This window comes from Phyllobates terribilis, unplaced genomic scaffold, assembly GCF_046119375.1.
Source record: "Phyllobates terribilis strain yellow unplaced genomic scaffold, ASM4611937v1 Scaffold_3__8_contigs__length_932513732, whole genome shotgun sequence".
NCBI lineage: Eukaryota > Metazoa > Chordata > Amphibia > Anura > Dendrobatidae > Phyllobates > Phyllobates terribilis.
In genome coordinates this window covers 633,388,269-633,409,329 of record NW_027362763.1, presented here as the reverse complement: position 1 = coordinate 633,409,329, position 21,061 = coordinate 633,388,269, and positions in this window count along the sequence as shown.

Below are 21,061 nucleotides of genomic sequence, written 5' to 3'. Positions count from 1 at the left end.
GAGTCCTTGATATTTAGTCGTTTCCAGCCAATTTTCTGGATTTTTGAAAATTTCACTTTTTTGTGAAAATATCCACTAAATGAGGGAATAATATGTGTGAGGGTACCCCAGGAGAGTTAAAAATGTGTGTGGGTAGAATATATATCTCACGGGGTAAAATTGAAAAAAGTAAAAAAAAAAATTTTTTTGGACTTAGTCATTTTTCCGGCGTTTATCAGACTTTCAGATAGGGCAAATGTCAGTGAGCATTCCGATTTCAGTTCCAGAGCGATTCGCCCAATGAGTCCTTGATATTTAGTCGTTTTCAGCCAATTTTCTGGATTTTTGAAAATTTCACTTTTTTGTGAAAATATCCACTAAATGAGGGTATAATATGTGTGAGGGTACCCCAGGCCAGTTAAAAATGTGTGTGGGTAGAATATAAATCCCACGGGGGTAAAATTGAAAAAAGTTGAAAAAATTTTTTTTTTGGACTTAATCATTTTTCCGGCGTTTATCAGACTTTCAGATAGGGGAAATGTCAGTGAGCATTCCGATTTCAGTTCCAGAGCGATTCGCCCAATGAGTCCTTGATATTTAGTCGTTTTCAGGCAATTTTCTGGATTTTTGAAAATTTCACTTTTTTGTGAAAATATCCACTAAATGAGGGAATAATATGTGTGAGGGTACCCCAGGAGAGTTCCAAATGTGTGTGGGTAGAATATTTATCCCACGCGAGTAAAATTTAAAAAAGTTGAAAAAAAATTTTTTTTGGACTTAGTTATTTTACCGGCGTTTATCAGACTTTCAGATAGGGCAAATGTCAGTGAGCGTTCCGATTTCAGTTCCAGAGCGATTCGCCCAATGAGTCCTTGATATTTCGTCGTTTTCAGCCAATTTTCTGGATTTTTGAAAATTTCTCTTTTTTTGTGAAAATATCCACTAAATGAGGGAATAATATGTGTGAGGGAACCCCAGGAGAGTTAAAAATATGTGTGGGTAGAATATATATCCCACGGGGTAAAATTGAAAAAAGTAAAAAAAAAAATTTTTTTGGACTTAGTCATTTTTCCGGCGTTTATCAGACTTTCAGATAGGGAAAATGTCAGTGAGCGTTCTGATTTCAGTTCCAGAGCGATTCGCACAATAAGTCCTTGATATTTAGTCGTTTTCAGCCAATTTTCTGGATTTTTGAAAATTTCACCTTTTTTGTGAAAATATCCACTATATGAGGGAATAATATGTGTGAGGGTACACCAGGAGAGTTAAAAATGTGTGTGGGTAGAATACATATCCCACGGGGTAAAATTGAAAAAAGTTAAAAAAAATTTTTTTTTGGACTTAGTCATTTTGCCGGCGTTTATCAGACTTTCAGATAGGGGAAATGTCAGTGAGCGTTCCGATTTCAGTTCCAGAGCGATTCGCCCAATGAGTCCTTGATATTTAGTCGTTTTCAGCCAATTTTGTGGATTTTTGAAAATTTCACTTTTTTTGTGAAAATATCCACTAAATGAGGGAATAATATGTGTGACGGTACCCCAGGAGAGTTAAAAATGTGTGTGGGTAGAATACATATCCCACGGGGTAAAATTGAAAAAAGTTGAAAAAAAATTTTTTTTTGTACTTAGTCATTTTTCCGGCGTTTATCAGACTTTCAGATAGGGGAAATGTCAGTGAGCGTTCTGATTTCAGTTCCAGGGCGATTCGCCCAATGAGTCCTTGATATTTAGTCGTTTTCAGCCAATTTTGTGGATTTTTGAAAATTTCACTTTTTTTGTGAAAATATCCACTAAATGAGGGAATAATATGTGTGAGGGTACCCCAGGAGAGTTCCAAATGTGTGTGGGTAGAATATATATCCCACGGGGGTAAAATTGAAAAAAGTTGAAAATTTTTTTTTTTCGGACTTAGTCATTTTTCTGGCGTTTATCAGACTTTCAGATAGGGAAAATGTCAGTGAGTGTTCTGATTTCAGTTCCAGGGCGATTCGCCCAATGAGTCCTTGATATTTAGTCGTTTTCAGCCAATTTTCTGGATTTTTGAAAATTTCACTTTTTTGTGAAAATATCCACTAAATGAGGGAATAGTATGTGTGAGGGTACCCCAGCTGAGTTCCAAATGTGTGTGGGTAGAATAAGTATCCCACGGGGGTAAAATTGAAAAAAGTTTAAAAAAATTTTTTTTTGGACTTAGTCATTTTACCGGCGTTTATCAGACTTTCAGAGAGGGCAAATGTCAGTGAGCATTCCGATTTCAGTTCCAGAGCGATTCGCCCAATTAGTCCTTGATATTTAGTCGTTTTCAGCCAAATTTCTGGATTTTTGAAAATTTCACTTTTTTGTGAAAATATCCACTAAATGAGGGAATAATATGTGTTAGGGTACACCAGCAGAGTTCCAAATGTGTGTGGGTAGAATATATATCCCACGGGGGTAAAATTGAAAAAAGTTGAAAAAATTTTTTTTTTGGACTTAATCATTTTTCCGGCGTTTATCAGACTTTCAGATAGGGGAAATGTCAGTGAGCATTCCGATTTCAGTTCCAGAGCAATTCGCCCAATGAGTCCTTAATATTTATTCGTTTTCAGACAAATTTCTGGATTTTTGAAAATTTCACTTTTTTGTGAAATATCCTCTAAATGAGGGAATAATATGTGTGAGGGTACCCCAGGAGAGTTCCAAATGTGTGTGGGTAGAATATAAATCCCACGGGGGTAAAATTGAAAAAAGTTGAAAAAATTTTTTTTTTGGACTTAATCATTTTTCCGGCGTTTATCAGACTTTCAGATAGGGGAAATGTCAGTGAGCATTCCGATTTCAGTTCCAGAGCAATTCGCCCAATGAGTCCTTAATATTTATTCGTTTTCAGACAAATTTCTGGATTTTTGAAAATTTCACTTTTTTGTGAAATATCCTCTAAATGAGGGAATAATATGTGTGAGGGTACCCCAGGAGAGTTCCAAATGTGTGTGGGTAGAATATAAATCCCACGGGGGTAAAATTGAAAAAAGTTGAAAAAATTTTTTTTTTTGGACTTAATCATTTTTCCGGCGTTTATCAGACTTTCAGATAGGGGAAATGTCAGTGAGCATTCCGATTTCAGTTCCAGAGCGATTCGCCCAATGAGTCCTTGATATTTAGTCGTTTTCAGCCTATTTTCTGGATTTTTGAAAATTTCACTTTTTTGTGAAAATATCCACTAAATGAGGGAATAATATGTGTGAGGGTACCCCAGCAGAGTTCCAAATGTGTGTGGGTAGAATATATATCCCACGGGGGTAAAATTGAAAAAAGTTGAAACAAATTTTTTTTTGGACTTAGTCATTTTGCCGGCGTTTATCAGACTTTCAGATAGGGGAAATGTCAGTGAGCGTTCCGATTTCAGTTCCAGAGCGATTCGCCCAATGAGTCCTTGATATTTAGTCGTTTTCAGCCAATTTTGTGGATTTTTGAAAATTTCACTTTTTTTGTGAAAATATCCACTAAATGAGGGAATAATATGTGTGAGGGTACCCCAGGAGAGTTCCAAATGTGTGTGGGTAGAATATATATCCCACGGGGGTAAAATTGAAAAAAGTTGAAAATTTTTTTTTTTCGGACTTAGTCATTTTTCTGGCGTTTATCAGACTTTCAGATAGGGAAAATGTCAGTGAGTGTTCTGATTTCAGTTCCAGGGCGATTCGCCCAATGAGTCCTTGATATTTAGTCGTTTTCAGCCAATTTTGTGGATTTTTGAAAATTACACTTTTTTTGTGAAAATATCCACTAAATGAGGGAATAGTATGTGTGAGGGTACCCCAGCTGAGTTCCAAATGTGTGTGGGTAGAATAAGTATCCCACGGGGGTAAAATTGAAAAAAGTTTAAAAAAATTTTTTTTTGGACTTAGTCATTTTACCGGCGTTTATCAGACTTTCAGAGAGGGCAAATGTCAGTGAGCATTCCGATTTCAGTTCCAGAGCGATTCGCCCAATTAGACCTTGATATTTAGTCGTTTTCAGCCAAATTTCTGGATTTTTGAAAATTTCACTTTTTTGTGAAAATATCCACTAAATGAGGGAATAATATGTGTTAGGGTACACCAGCAGAGTTCCAAATGTGTGTGGGTAGAATATATATCCCACGGGGGTAAAATTGAAAAAAGTTGAAAAATTTTTTTTTTTGGACTTAGTCATTTTTCCGGCGTTTATCAGACTTTCAGATAGGGGAAATGTCAGTGAGCATTCCGATTTCAGTTCCATAGCGATTCGCCCAATGAGTCCTTGATATTTAGTCATTTTCAGCCAATTTTGTGGATTTTTGAAAATTTCACTTTTTTGTGAAAATATCCACTAAATGAGGGAATAATATGTGTGAGGGTACCCCAGCAGAGTTCCAAATGTGTGTGGGTAGAATATATTTCCCACGGGGGTAAAATTGAAAAAAGTTGAAACAAATTTTTTTTGGGACTTAGTCATTTTACCGGCGTTTATCAGACTTTCAGATAGGGGAAATGTCAGTGAGCGTTCCGATTTCAGTTCCAGAGCGATTCGCAAAATGAGTCCTTGATATTTAGACGTTTTCAGCCAATTTTGTGGATTTTTGAAAATTTCACTTTTTTTGTGAAAATATCCACTAAATAAGGGAATAATATGTGTGAGTGTACCCCAGGAGAGTTAAAAATGTGTGTGGGTAGAATACATATCCCACGGGGGTAAAATTGAAAAAAGTTTAAAAAAATTTTTTTTTGGACTTAGTCATTTTTCCGGCGTTTATCAGACTTTCAGATAGGGGAAATGTCAGAGAGCGTTCTGATTTCAGTTCCAGAGCGATTCGCCCAATGAGTCCTTGATATTTAGTCGTTTTCAGCCAATTTTCTGGATTTTTGAAAATTTCACTTTTTTGTGAAAATATCCACTAAATGAGGTAATAATATGTGTGAGGGTACCCCAGGAGAGTTCCAAATGTGTGTGGGTAGAATATATATCCCACGGGGGTAAAATTGAAAAAAGTTGAAATTTTTTTTTTTGGACTCAATCATTTTTCCGGCGTTTATCAGACTTTCAGATAGGGGAAATGTCAGTGAGCGTTCCGATTTCAGTTCCAGAGCAATTCGCTCAATGAGTCCTTAATATTTATTCGTTTTCAGCCAAATTTCTGGATTTTTGAAAATTTCACTTTTTTGTGAAATATCCTCTAAATGAGGGAATAATATGTGTGAGGGTACCCCAGGAGAGTTCCAAATGTGTGTGGGTAGAATATATATCCCACGGGAGTAAAATTGAAAAAAGCTGAAAATTGTTTTTTTTTGGACTCAGTCATTTTTCCGGCGTTTATTAGACTTTCAGATAGGGGAAATGTGAGTGAGCATTCCGATTTCAGTTCCAGAGCGATTCGCCCAATGAGTCCTTGATATTTAGTCGTTTTCAGCCAATTTTCTGGATTTTTGAAAATTTCACTTTTTTTGTGAAAATATCCACTAAATGAGGGAATAATATGTGTGAGGGTACCCCAGCTGAGTTCCAAATGTGTGTGGGTAGAATATATATCCCACGGGGGTAAAATTGAAAAAAGTTGAAAAATTTTTTTTTTTGGACTTAGTCATTTTTCCGGCGTTTATCAGACTTTCAGATAGGGGAAATGTCAGTGAGCGTTCCGATTTCAGTTCCAGAGCGATTCGCCCAATGAGTCCTTGATATTTAGTCGTTTTCAGCCTATTTTCTGGATTTTTGAAAATTTCACTTTTTTGTGAAAATATCCACTAAATGAGGGAATAATATGTGTGAGGGTACCCCAGCTGAGTTCCAAATGTGTGTGGGTAGAATATGTATCCCACGGGGGTAAAATTTAAAAAAGTTTAAAAAAAATTTTTTTGGGACTTAGTCATTTTACCGGCGTTTATCAGACTTTCAGAGGGGGCAAATGTCAGTGAGCATTCCGATTTCAGTTCCAGAGCGATTCGCCCAATGAGTCCTTGTTATTTAGTCGTTTTCAGCCAAATTTCTGGATTTTTGAAAATTTCACTTTTTTGTGAAAATATCCACTAAATGAGGGAATAATATGTGTGAGGGTACACCAGCAGAGTTCCAAATGTGTGTGGGTGGAATATATATCCCACGGGGCTAAAATTGAAAAGAGTTGAAAAAATTTTTTTTTGGGACTTAGTCATTTTTCTGGCGTTTATCAGACTTTCAGATAGGGGAAATGTCAGTGAGCATTCCGATTTCAGTTCCAGAGTGATTCGCCCAATGAGTCCTTGATATTTAGTCGTTTTCAGCCAATTTTGTGGATTTTTGAAAATTTCACTTTTTTTGTGAAAATATCCACTAAATGAGGGAATAATATGTGTGAGGGTACCCCAGGAGAGTTAAAAATGTGTGTGGGTAGAATACATATCCCACGGGGTAAAATTGAAAAAAGTTGAAAAAAATTTTTTTTTTGTACTTAGTCATTTTTCCGGCGTTTATCAGACTTTCAGATAGGGGAAATGTCAGTGAGCATTCCGATTTTAGTTCCAGAGCGATTCGCCCAATGAGTCCTTGATATTTAGTCATTTTCAGCCAATTTTCTGGATTTTTGAAAATTTCACTTTTTCGTGAAAATATCCACTAAATGAGGGAATAATATGTGTGAGGGTACCCCAGGAGAGTTCCAAATGTGTGTGGTCAGAATATATATCCGACGGGGGTAAAATTCGAAAAAAGTTGAAAAAAATTTTTTTTCGGACTTAGTCATTTTTCCGGCGTTTATCAGACTTTCAGATAGGGGAAATGTCAGTGAGCGTTCCGATTTCAGTTCCAGAGCGATTCGCCCAATGAGTCCTTGATATTTAGTCATTTTCAGCCAATTTTCTGGATTTTTGAAAATTTCACTTTTTTGTGAAAATATCCACTAAATGAGGGAATAATATGTGTGAGGGTACCCCAGCAGAGTTCCAAATGTGTGTGGGTAGAATATATATCCCACGGGGGTAAAATTGAAAAAAGTTGAAACAAATTTTTTTTTGGACTTAGTCATTTTACCGGCGTTTATCAGACTTTCAGATAGGGAAAATGTCAGTGAGCGTTCTGATTTCAGTTCCAGAGCGATTCGCCCAATGAGTCCTTGATATTTAGTCATTTTCAGCCAATTTTCTGGATTTTTGAAAAGTTCACTTTTTTGTGAAAATATCCACTAAATGAGGGAATAATATGTGTGAGGGTACCCCAGCAGAGTTCCAAATGTGTGTGGGTAGAATATATATCCCACGGGGGTAAAATTGAAAAAAGTTGAAACAAATTTTTTTTTGGACTTAGTCATTTTTCCGGCGTTTATCAGACTTTCAGATAGGGGAAATGTCACTGTGCGTTCCGATTTCAGTTCCAGAGCGATTCGCCCAATGAGTCCTTGATATTTAGTCATTTTCAGCCAATTTTCTGGATTTTTGAAAAGTTCACTTTTTTGTGAAAATATCCACTAAATGAGGGAATAATATGTGTGAGGGTACCCCAGCAGAGTTCCAAATGTGTGTGGGTAGAATATATATCCCACGGGGGTAAAATTGAAAAAAGTTGAAACAAATTTTTTTTTGGACTTAGTGATTTTACCGGCGTTTATCAGACTTTCAGATAGGGCAAATGTCAGTGAGCGTTCCGATTTCAGTTCCAGAGCGATTCGCCCAATGAGTCCTTGATATTTAGTCGTTTTCAGCCAATTTTCTGGATTTTTGAAAATTTCTCTTTTTTTGTGAAAATATCCACTAAATGATGGAATGATATGTGTGAGGGTACCCCAGGAGAGTTAAAAATATGTGTGGGTAGAATATATATCCCACGGGGTAAAATTGAAAAAAGTTAAAAAAAAAAAATTTTTTGGACTTAGTCATTTTTCCGGCGTTTATCAGACTTTCAGATAGGGAAAATGTCAGTGAGCGTTCTGATTTCAGTTCCAGGGCGATTCGCCCAATGAGTCCTTGATATTTAGTCGTTTTCAGCCACTTTTCTGGATTTTTGAAAATTTCATTTTTTTGTGAAAATATCCACTAAATGAGGGAATAATATGTGTGAGGGTACACCAGGAGAGTTAAAAATGTGTGTGGGTAGAATATATATCCCACGGGGTAAAATTGAAAAAAGTAAAAAAAAAAATTTTTTTGGACTTAGTCATTTTTCCGCCGTTTATCAGACTTTCAGATAGGGGAAATGTGAGTGAGCATTCCGATTTCAGTTCCAGTGCGATTCGCCCAATGAGTCCTTGATATTTAGTCGTTTTCAGCCAATTTTCTGGATTTTTGAAAATTTCACTTTTTTTGTGAAAATATTCACTAAATGAGGGAATAATATGTGTGAGGGTACCCCAGGAGTGTTAAAAATATGTGTGGGTAGAATATATATCCCACGGGGTAAAATTGAAAAAAGTAAAAAAAAAAATTTTTTGGGACTTAGTCATTTTTCCGGCGTTTATCAGACTTTCAGATAGGGAAAATGTCAGTGAGCGTTCTGATTTCAGTTCCAGGGCGATTCGCCCAATGAGTCCTTGATATTTAGTCGTTTTCAGCCACTTTTCTGGATTTTTGAAAATTTCATTTTTTTGTGAAAATATCCACTAAATGAGGGAATAATATGTGTGAGGGTACCCCAGGAGAGTTAAAAATGTGTGCGGGTAGAATATATATCCCACGGGGTAAAATTGAAAAAAGTAAAAAAAAAAATTTTTTTGGACTTAGTCATTTTTCCGGCGTTTATCAGACTTTCAGATAGGGGAAATGTGAGTGAGCATTCCGATTTCAGTTCCAGAGCGATTCGCCCAATGAGTCCTTGATATTTAGTGGTTTTCAGCCAATTTTCTGGATTTTTGAAAATTTCACTTTTTTTGTGAAAATATCCACTAAATGAGGGAATAATATGTTTGAGGGTACCCCAGGAGAGTTCCAAATGTGTTTGGTCAGAATATATATCCCACGGGGGTAAAATTGAAAAAAGTTGAAAAAAATTTTTTTTCGGACTTAGTCATTTTTCCGGCGTTTATCAGACTTTCAGATAGGGGAAATGTCAGTGAGCGTTCCGATTTCAGTTCCAGAGCGATTCGCCCAATGAGTCCTTGATATTTAGTCATTTTCAGCCAATTTTCTGGATTTTTGAAAAGTTCACTTTTTTGTGAAAATATCCACTAAATGAGGGAATAATATGTGTGAGGGTACCCCAGCAGAGTTCCAAATGTGTGTGGGTAGAATATATATCCCACGGGGGTAAAATTGAAAAAAGTTGAAACAAATTTTTTTTTGGACTTAGTCATTTTTCCGGCGTTTATCAGACTTTCAGATAGGGGAAATGTCAGTGAGCGTTCCGATTTCAGTTCCAGAGCGATTCGCCCAATGAGTCCTTGATATTTAGTCATTTTCAGCCAATTTTCTGGATTTTTGAAAAGTTCACTTTTTTGTGAAAATATCCACTAAATGAGGGAATAATATGTGTGAGGGTACCCCAGCAGAGTTCCAAATGTGTGTGGGTAGAATATATATCCCACAGGGGTAAAATTGAAAAAAGTTGAAACAAATTTTTTTTTGGACTTAGTCATTTTACCGGCGTTTGTCAGACTTTCAGATAGGGCAAATGTCAGTGAGCGTTCCGATTTCAGTTCCAGAGCGGTTCGCCCAATGAGTCCTTGATATTTAGTCGTTTTCAGCCAATTTTCTGGATTTTTGAAAATTTCTCTTTTTTTGTGAAAATATCCACTAAATGAGGGAATAATATGTGTGAGGGTACCCCAGGAGAGTTAAAAATATGTGTGGGTAGAATATATATCCCACGGGGTAAAATTGAAAAAAGTTAAAAAAAAAAATTTTTTGGACTTAGTCATTTTTCCGGCGTTTATCAGACTTTCAGATAGGGAAAATGTCAGTGAGCGTTCTGATTTCAGTTCCAGGGCGATTTGCCCAATGAGTCCTTGATATTTAGTCGTTTTCAGCCACTTTTCTGGATTTTTGAAAATTTCATTTTTTTGTGAAAATATCCACTAAATGAGGGAATAATATGTGTGAGGGTACCCCAGGAGAGTTAAAAATGTGTGTGGGTACAATATATATCCCACGGGGTAAAATTGAAAAAAGTAAAAAAAAAAATTTTTTTGGACTTAGTCATTTTTCCGGCGTTTATCAGACTTTCAGATAGGGGAAATGTGAGTGAGCATTCCGATTTCAGTTCCAGAGCGATTCGCCCAATGAGTCCTAGATATTTAGTCATTTTCAGCCAATTTTCTGGATTTTTGAAAATTTCATTTTTTTGTGAAAATATCCACTAAATGAGGGAATAATATGTTTGAGGGTACCCCAGCAGAGTTCCAAATGTGTGTGGGTAGAATATACATCACACGGGGGTAAAATTGAAAAAAGTTGAAACAAATTTTTTTTTGGACTTAGTAATTTTTCCGGCGTTTATCAGACTTTCAGATAGGGGAAATGTCAGTGAGCGTTCCGATTTCAGTTCCAGAGCGATTCGCCCAATGAGTCCTTGATATTTAGTCATTTTCAGCCAATTTTCTGGATTTTTGAAAATTTCACTTTTTTGTGAAAATATCCACTAAATGAGGGAATAATATGTGTGAGGGTACCCCAGCAGAGTTCCAAATGTGTGTGGGTAGAATATATATCCCATGGGGTAAAACTGAAAAAAGTTGAAACAAATTTTTTTTTGGACTTAGTCATTTTACCGGCGTTTATCAGACTTTCAGATAGGGCAAATGTCAGTGAGCGTTCCGATTTCAGTTCCAGAGCAATTCGCCCAATGAGTCCTTGATATTTAGTCGTTTTCAGCCAATTTTCTGGATTTTTGAAAATTTCTCTTTTTTTGTGAAAATATCCACTAAATGAGGGAATAATATGTGTGAGGGTACCCCAGGAGAGTTAAAAATATGTGTGGGTAGAATATATATCCCACGGGGTAAAATTGAAAAAAGTTAAAAAAAAAAATTTTTTGGACTTAGTCATTTTTCCGGCGTTTATCAGACTTTCAGATAGGGAAAATGTCAGTGAGCGTTCTGATTTCAGTTCCAGAGTGATTCGCCCAATGAGTCCTTGATATTTAGTAGTTTTCAGCCACTTTTCTGGATTTTTGAAAATTTCACTTTTTTGTGAAAATATCCTTTACATGAGGGAATAATATGTGTGAGGGTACCCCAGGAGAATTAAAAATGTGTGTGGGTAGAATATATATCCGACGGTGTAAAATTGAAAAACGTTTAAAAAAAAATTTTTTTGGACTTAGTCATTTTTCCGGCGTTTATCAGACTTTCAGATAGGGGAAATGTCAGTGAGCGTTCTGATTTCAGTTCCAGAGCGATTCGCCCAATGAGTCCTTGATATTTAGTCGTTTTCAGCCAATTTTCTGGATTTTTGTAAATTTCACTTTTTTGTGATTATTTCCACTAAATGAGGGAATAATATGTGTGAGGGCACCCCAGCACAGTTCCAAATGTGTGTGGGTAGAATATATATCCCACGGGGGAAAAATTGAAAAAGTTGAAACAAATTTATTTTGGACTTAGTCATTTTTCCGGCGTTTATCAGACTTTCAGATAGGGGAAATGTCAGTGAGCGTTCCGATTTCAGTTCCAGAGCGATTCGCGCAATGAGTCCTTGATATTTAGTCGTTTTCAGCCTATTTTCTGGATTTTTGAAAATTTCATTTTTTTGTGAAAATATCCACTAAATGAGGGAATAATATGTTTGAGGGTACCCCAGCTGAGTTCCAAATGTGTGTGGGTAGAATATGTATCCCACGGGGGTAAAATTTAAAAAAGTTTAAAAAATTTTTTTTTTGGACTTAGTCATTTTACCGGCGTTTATCAGACTTTCAGAGGGGGCAAATGTCAATGAGCATTCCGATTTCAGTTCCAGAGCGATTCGCCCAATGAGTCCTTGTTATTTAGTCGTTTTCAGCCAAATTTCTGGATTTTTGAAAATTTCACTTTTTTGTGAAAATATCCACTAAATGAGGGAATAATATGTGTGAGGGTACACCAGCAGAGTTCCAAATGTGTGTGGGTAGAATATATATCCCACGGGGGTAAAATTGAAAAAAGTTGAAAAAAATTTTTTTTTTGGACTTAGTCATTTTTCCGGCGTTTATCAGACTTTCAGATAGGGGAAATGTCAGTGAGCATTCCGATTTCAGTTCCAGAGCGATTCGCCCAATGAGTCCTTGATATTTAGTCATTTTCAGCCAATTTTCTGGATTTTTGTAAATTTCACTTTTTTGTGAAAATATCCACTAAATGAGGGAATAATATGTGTGCGGGTACCCCAGCAGAGTTCCAAATGTGTGTGTGTAGAATATATATCCCACCGGGGTAAAATTGAAAAAAGTTGAAACAAATTTTTTTTTGGACTTAGTCATTTTACCGGCGTTTATCAGACTTTCAGAGAGGGCAAATGTCAGTGAGCATTCCGATTTCAGTTCCAGAGCGATTCGCCCAATGAGTCCTTGATATTTAGTCGTTTTCAGCCAAATTTCTGGATTTTTGAAAATTTCACTTTTTTGTGAAAATATCCACTAAATGAGGGAATAATATGTGTGAGGGTACACCAGCAGAGTTCCAAATGTGTGTGGGTAGAATATATATCCCACGGGGGTAAAATTGAAAAAAGTTGAATAAATTTTTTTTTTGGACTTAGTCATTTTTCCGGCGTTTATCAGACTTTCAGATAGGGGAAATGTGAGTGAGCATTCCGATTTCAGTTCCAGAGCGATTCGCCCAATGAGTCCTTGATATTTAGTCGTTTTCAGCCAATTTTCTGGATTTTTGTAAATTTCACTTTTTTGTGATTATTTCCACTAAATGAGGGAATAATATGTGTGAGGGCACCCCAGCACAGTTCCAAATGTGTTTGGGTAGAATATATATCCCACGGGGGTAAAATTGAAAAAAGTTGAAACAAATTTTTTTTTGGACTTAGTCATTTTTCCGGCGTTTATCAGACTTTCAGATAGGGGAAATGTCACTGAGCGTTCCGATTTCAGTTCCAGAGCGATTCGCCCAATGAGTCCTTGATATTTAGTCATTTTCAGCCAATTTTCTGGATTTTTGAAAAGTTCACTTTTTTGTGAAAATATCCACTAAATGAGGGAATAATATGTGTGAGGGTACCCCAGCAGAGTTCCAAATGTGTGTGGGTAGAATATATATCCCACGGGGGTAAAATTGAAAAAAGTTGAAACAAATTTTTTTTTGGACTTAGTGATTTTACCGGCGTTTATCAGACTTTCAGATAGGGCAAATGTCAGTGAGCGTTCCGATTTCAGTTCCAGAGCGATTCGCCCAATGAGTCCTTGATATTTAGTCGTTTTCAGCCAATTTTCTGGATTTTTGAAAATTTCTCTTTTTTTGTGAAAATATCCACTAAATGATGGAATGATATGTGTGAGGGTACCCCAGGAGAGTTAAAAATATGTGTGGGTAGAATATATATCCCACGGGGTAAAATTGAAAAAAGTTAAAAAAAAAAAATTTTTTGGACTTAGTCATTTTTCCGGCGTTTATCAGACTTTCAGATAGGGAAAATGTCAGTGAGCGTTCTGATTTCAGTTCCAGGGCGATTCGCCCAATGAGTCCTTGATATTTAGTCGTTTTCAGCCACTTTTCTGGATTTTTGAAAATTTCATTTTTTTGTGAAAATATCCACTAAATGAGGGAATAATATGTGTGAGGGTACACCAGGAGAGTTAAAAATGTGTGTGGGTAGAATATATATCCCACGGGGTAAAATTGAAAAAAGTAAAAAAAAAAATTTTTTTGGACTTAGTCATTTTTCCGCCGTTTATCAGACTTTCAGATAGGGGAAATGTGAGTGAGCATTCCGATTTCAGTTCCAGTGCGATTCGCCCAATGAGTCCTTGATATTTAGTCGTTTTCAGCCAATTTTCTGGATTTTTGAAAATTTCACTTTTTTTGTGAAAATATTCACTAAATGAGGGAATAATATGTGTGAGGGTACCCCAGGAGTGTTAAAAATATGTGTGGGTAGAATATATATCCCACGGGGTAAAATTGAAAAAAGTAAAAAAAAAAATTTTTTGGGACTTAGTCATTTTTCCGGCGTTTATCAGACTTTCAGATAGGGAAAATGTCAGTGAGCGTTCTGATTTCAGTTCCAGGGCGATTCGCCCAATGAGTCCTTGATATTTAGTCGTTTTCAGCCACTTTTCTGGATTTTTGAAAATTTCATTTTTTTGTGAAAATATCCACTAAATGAGGGAATAATATGTGTGAGGGTACCCCAGGAGAGTTAAAAATGTGTGCGGGTAGAATATATATCCCACGGGGTAAAATTGAAAAAAGTAAAAAAAAAAATTTTTTTGGACTTAGTCATTTTTCCGGCGTTTATCAGACTTTCAGATAGGGGAAATGTGAGTGAGCATTCCGATTTCAGTTCCAGAGCGATTCGCCCAATGAGTCCTTGATATTTAGTGGTTTTCAGCCAATTTTCTGGATTTTTGAAAATTTCACTTTTTTTGTGAAAATATCCACTAAATGAGGGAATAATATGTTTGAGGGTACCCCAGGAGAGTTCCAAATGTGTTTGGTCAGAATATATATCCCACGGGGGTAAAATTGAAAAAAGTTGAAAAAAAATTTTTTTCGGACTTAGTCATTTTTCCGGCGTTTATCAGACTTTCAGATAGGGGAAATGTCAGTGAGCGTTCCGATTTCAGTTCCAGAGCGATTCGCCCAATGAGTCCTTGATATTTAGTCATTTTCAGCCAATTTTCTGGATTTTTGAAAAGTTCACTTTTTTGTGAAAATATCCACTAAATGAGGGAATAATATGTGTGAGGGTACCCCAGCAGAGTTCCAAATGTGTGTGGGTAGAATATATATCCCACGGGGGTAAAATTGAAAAAAGTTGAAACAAATTTTTTTTTGGACTTAGTCATTTTTCCGGCGTTTATCAGACTTTCAGATAGGGGAAATGTCAGTGAGCGTTCCGATTTCAGTTCCAGAGCGATTCGCCCAATGAGTCCTTGATATTTAGTCATTTTCAGCCAATTTTCTGGATTTTTGAAAAGTTCACTTTTTTGTGAAAATATCCACTAAATGAGGGAATAATATGTGTGAGGGTACCCCAGCAGAGTTCCAAATGTGTGTGGGTAGAATATATATCCCACGGGGGTAAAATTGAAAAAAGTTGAAACAAATTTTTTTTTGGACTTAGTCATTTTACCGGCGTTTGTCAGACTTTCAGATAGGGCAAATGTCAGTGAGCGTTCCGATTTCAGTTCCAGAGCGGTTCGCCCAATGAGTCCTTGATATTTAGTCGTTTTCAGCCAATTTTCTGGATTTTTGAAAATTTCTCTTTTTTTGTGAAAATATCCACTAAATGAGGGAATAATATGTGTGAGGGTACCCCAGGAGAGTTAAAAATATGTGTGGGTAGAATATATATCCCACGGGGTAAAATTGAAAAAAGTTAAAAAAAAAAATTTTTTGGACTTAGTCATTTTTCCGGCGTTTATCAGACTTTCAGATAGGGAAAATGTCAGTGAGCGTTCTGATTTCAGTTCCAGGGCGATTTGCCCAATGAGTCCTTGATATTTAGTCGTTTTCAGCCACTTTTCTGGATTTTTGAAAATTTCATTTTTTTGTGAAAATATCCACTAAATGAGGGAATAATATGTGTGAGGGTACCCCAGGAGAGTTAAAAATGTGTGTGGGTACAATATATATCCCACGGGGTAAAATTGAAAAAAGTAAAAAAAAAAATTTTTTTGGACTTAGTCATTTTTCCGGCGTTTATCAGACTTTCAGATAGGGGAAATGTGAGTGAGCATTCCGATTTCAGTTCCAGAGCGATTCGCCCAATGAGTCCTAGATATTTAGTCATTTTCAGCCAATTTTCTGGATATTTGAAAATTTCACTTTTTTTGTGAAAATATCCACTAAATGAGGGAATAATATGTGTGAGGGTACCCCAGGAGAGTTCCAAATGTGTGTGGGTAGAATATATATCCCACGGGGGTAAAATTGAAAAAAGTTGAAAAATTTTTTTTTTTGGACTTAGTCATTTTTCCAGCGTTTATCAGACTTTCAGATAGGGGAAATGTCAGTGAGCGTTCCGATTTCAGTTCCAGAGCGATTCGCGCAATGAGTCCTTGATATTTAGTCGTTTTCAGCCTATTTTCTGGATTTTTGAAAATTTCATTTTTTTGTGAAAATATCCACTAAATGAGGGAATAATATGTTTGAGGGTACCCCAGCAGAGTTCCAAATGTGTGTGGGTAGAATATACATCACACGGGGGTAAAATTGAAAAAAGTTGAAACAAATTTTTTTTTGGACTTAGTAATTTTTCCGGCGTTTATCAGACTTTCAGATAGGGGAAATGTCAGTGAGCGTTCCGATTTCAGTTCCAGAGCGATTCGCCCAATGAGTCCTTGATATTTAGTCATTTTCAGCCAATTTTCTGGATTTTTGAAAATTTCACTTTTTTGTGAAAATATCCACTAAATGAGGGAATAATATGTGTGAGGGTACCCCAGCAGAGTTCCAAATGTGTGTGGGTAGAATATATATCCCATGGGGTAAAACTGAAAAAAGTTGAAACAAATTTTTTTTTGGACTTAGTCATTTTACCGGCGTTTATCAGACTTTCAGATAGGGCAAATGTCAGTGAGCGTTCCGATTTCAGTTCCAGAGCAATTCGCCCAATGAGTCCTTGATATTTAGTCGTTTTCAGCCAATTTTCTGGATTTTTGAAAATTTCTCTTTTTTTGTGAAAATATCCACTAAATGAGGGAATAATATGTGTGAGGGTACCCCAGGAGAGTTAAAAATATGTGTGGGTAGAATATATATCCCACGGGGTAAAATTGAAAAAAGTTAAAAAAAAAAATTTTTTGGACTTAGTCATTTTTCCGGCGTTTATCAGACTTTCAGATAGGGAAAATGTCAGTGAGCGTTCTGATTTCAGTTCCAGAGTGATTCGCCCAATGAGTCCTTGATATTTAGTAGTTTTCAGCCACTTTTCTGGATTTTTGAAAATTTCACTTTTTTGTGAAAATATCCTTTACATGAGGGAATAATATGTGTGAGGGTACCCCAGGAGAATTAAAAATGTGTGTGGGTAGAATATATATCCGACGGTGTAAAATTGAAAAAAGTTTAAAAAAAAATTTTTTTGGACTTAGTCATTTTTCCGGCGTTTATCAGACTTTCAGATAGGGGAAATGTCAGTGAGCGTTCTGATTTCAGTTCCAGAGCGATTCGCCCAATGAGTCCTTGATATTTAGTCGTTTTCAGCCAATTTTCTGGATTTTTGTAAATTTCACTTTTTTGTGATTATTTCCACTAAATGAGGGAATAATATGTGTGAGGGCACCCCAGCACAGTTCCAAATGTGTGTGGGTAGAATATATATCCCACGGGGGAAAAATTGAAAAAGTTGAAACAAATTTATTTTGGACTTAGTCATTTTTCCGGCGTTTATCAGACTTTCAGATAGGGGAAATGTCAGTGAGCGTTCCGATTTCAGTTCCAGAGCGATTCGCGCAATGAGTCCTTGATATTTAGTCGTTTTCAGCCTATTTTCTGGATTTTTGAAAATTTCATTTTTTTGTGAAAATATCCACTAAATGAGGGAATAATATGTTTGAGGGTACCCCAGCTGAGTTCCAAATGTGTGTGGGTAGAATATGTATCCCACGGGGGTAAAATTTAAAAAAGTTTAAAAAATTTTTTTTTTGGACTTAGTCATTTTACCGGCGTTTATCAGACTTTCAGAGGGGGCAAATGTCAATGAGCATTCCGATTTCAGTTCCAGAGCGATTCGCCCAATGAGTCCTTGTTATTTAGTCGTTTTCAGCCAAATTTCTGGATTTTTGAAAATTTCACTTTTTTGTGAAAATATCCACTAAATGAGGGAATAATATGTGTGAGGGTACACCAGCAGAGTTCCAAATGTGTGTGGGTAGAATATATATCCCACGGGGGTAAAATTGAAAAAAGTTGAAAAAAATTTTTTTTTTGGACTTAGTCATTTTTCCGGCGTTTATCAGACTTTCAGATAGGGGAAATGTCAGTGAGCATTCCGATTTCAGTTCCAGAGCGATTCGCCCAATGAGTCCTTGATATTTAGTCATTTTCAGCCAATTTTCTGGATTTTTGTAAATTTCACTTTTTTGTGAAAATATCCACTAAATGAGGGAATAATATGTGTGCGGGTACCCCAGCAGAGTTCCAAATGTGTGTGTGTAGAATATATATCCCACCGGGGTAAAATTGAAAAAAGTTGAAACAAATTTTTTTTTGGACTTAGTCATTTTACCGGCGTTTATCAGACTTTCAGAGAGGGCAAATGTCAGTGAGCATTCCGATTTCAGTTCCAGAGCGATTCGCCCAATGAGTCCTTGATATTTAGTCGTTTTCAGCCAAATTTCTGGATTTTTGAAAATTTCACTTTTTTGTGAAAATATCCACTAAATGAGGGAATAATATGTGTGAGGGTACACCAGCAGAGTTCCAAATGTGTGTGGGTAGAATATATATCCCACGGGGGTAAAATTGAAAAAAGTTGAATAAATTTTTTTTTTGGACTTAGTCATTTTTCCGGCGTTTATCAGACTTTCAGATAGGGGAAATGTGAGTGAGCATTCCGATTTCAGTTCCAGAGCGATTCGCCCAATGAGTCCTTGATATTTAGTCGTTTTCAGCCAATTTTCTGGATTTTTGTAAATTTCACTTTTTTGTGATTATTTCCACTAAATGAGGGAATAATATGTGTGAGGGCACCCCAGCACAGTTCCAAATGTGTTTGGGTAGAATATATATCCCACGGGGGAAAAATTGAAAAAGTTGAAACAAATTTATTTTGGACTTAGTCATTTTTCCGGCGTTTATCAGACTTTCAGATAGGGGAAATGTGAGTGAGCATTCCGATTTCAGTTCCAGAGCGATTCGCCCAATGAGTCCTTGATATTTAGTCGTTTTCAGCCAATTTTCTGGATTTTTGAAAATTTCACTTTTTTTGTGAAAATATCCACTAAATGAGGGAATAATATGTGTGAGGGTACCCCAGCTGAGTTCCAAATGTGTGTGGGTAGAATATTTATCCCACGGGGGTAAAATTTAAAAAAGTTTAAAAAAATTTTTTTTTGGACTTAGTCATTTTACCGGCGTTTAGCAAACTTTCAGAGGGGGCAAATGTCAGTGAGCATTCCGATTTCAGTTCCAGAGCGATTCGCCCAATGAGTCCTTGATATTTAGTCGTTTTCAGCCAAATTTCTGGATTTTTGAAAATTTCACTTTTTTGTGAAAATATCCACTAAATGAGGGAATAATATGTGTGAGGGTACACCAGCAGAGTTCCAAATGTGTGTGGGTAGAATATATATCCCACGGGGGTAAAATTGAAAAAAGTTGAAAAATTTTTTTTTTTGGACTTAGCCATTTTACCGGCGTTTATCAGACTTTCAGATAGGGGAAATGTCAGTGAGCATTCCGATTTCAGTTCCAGAGCGATTCGCCCAATGAGTCCTTGATATTTAGTCATTTTCAGACAATTTTCTGGATTTTTGAAAATTTCACTTTTTTGTGAAAATATCCACTAAATGAGGGAATAATATGTGTGAGAGTACCCCAGCAGAGTTCCAAATGTGTGTGGGTAGAATATATATCCCACGGGGGTAAAATTGAAAAAAGTTGAAACAAATTTTTTTTTGGACTTAGTCATTTTACCGGCGTTTATCAGACTTTCAGATAGGGCAAATGTCAGTGAGCGTTCCGATTTCAGTTCCAGAGCGATTCGCCCAATGAGTCCTTGATATTTAGTCGTTTTCAGCCAATTTTCTGGATTTTTGAAAATTTCTCTTTTTTTGTGAAAATATCCACTAAATGAGGGAATAATATGTGTGAGGGTACCCCAGGAGAGTTAAAAATGTGTGTGGGTAGAATATATATCCGACGGTGTAAAATTGAAAAAAGTTTAAAAAAAAATTTTTTTGGACTTAGTCATTTTTCCGGCGTTTATCAGACTTTCAGATAGGGGAAATGTGAGTGAGCATTCCGATTTCAGTTCCAGAGCGATTCGCCCAATGAGTCCTAGATATTTAGTCGTTTTCAGCCAATTTTCTGGATATTTGAAAATTTCACTTTTTTTGTGAAAATATCCACTAAATGAGGGAATAATATGTGTGAGGGTACCCCAGGAGAGTTCCAAATGTGTGTGGGTAGAATATATATCCCACGGGGGTAAAATTGAAAAAAGTTGAAAAATTTTTTTTTTTGGACTTAGTCATTTTTCCGGCGTTTATCAGACTTTCAGATAGGGGAAATGTCAGTGAGCGTTCCGATTTCAGTTCCAGAGCGATTCGCCCAATGAGTCCTTGATATTTAGTCGTTTTCAGCCAATTTTCTGGATTTTTGAAAATTTCACTTTTTTTGTGAAAATATCCACTAAATGAGGGAATAATATGTGTGAGGGTACCCCAGCTGAGTTCCAAATGTGTGTGGGTAGAATATGTATCCCACGGGGGTAAAATTTAAAAAAGTTTAAAAAAATTTTTTTTTGGACTTAGTCATTTTACCGGCGTTTAGCAAACTTTCAGAGGGGGCAAATGTCAGTGAGCATTCCGATTTCAGTTCCAGAGCGATTCGCCCAATGAGTCCTTGATATTTAGTCGTTTTCAGCCAAATTTCTGGATTTTTGAAAATTTCACTTTTTTGTGAAAATATCCACTAAATGAGGGAATAATATGTGTGAGGGTACACCAGCAGAGTTCCAAATGTGTGTGGGTAGAATATATATCCCACGGGAGTAAAATTGAAAAAAGTTGAAACAAATTTTTTTTTGGACTTAGTCATTTTACCGGCGTTTATCAGACTTTCAGATAGGGGAAATGTCAGTGAGCGTTCCGATTTCAGTTCCAGAGCGATTCGCCCAATGAGTCCTTGATATTTAGTCGTTTTCAGCCAATTTTGTGGATTTTTGAAAATTTCACTTTTTTTGTGAAAATATCCACTAAATGAGGGAATAATATGTGTGAGGGTACCCCAGGAGAGTTAAAAATGTGTGTGGGTAGAATACATATCCCACGGGGTAAAATTGAAAAAAGTTGAAAAAAATTTTTTTTCGGACTTA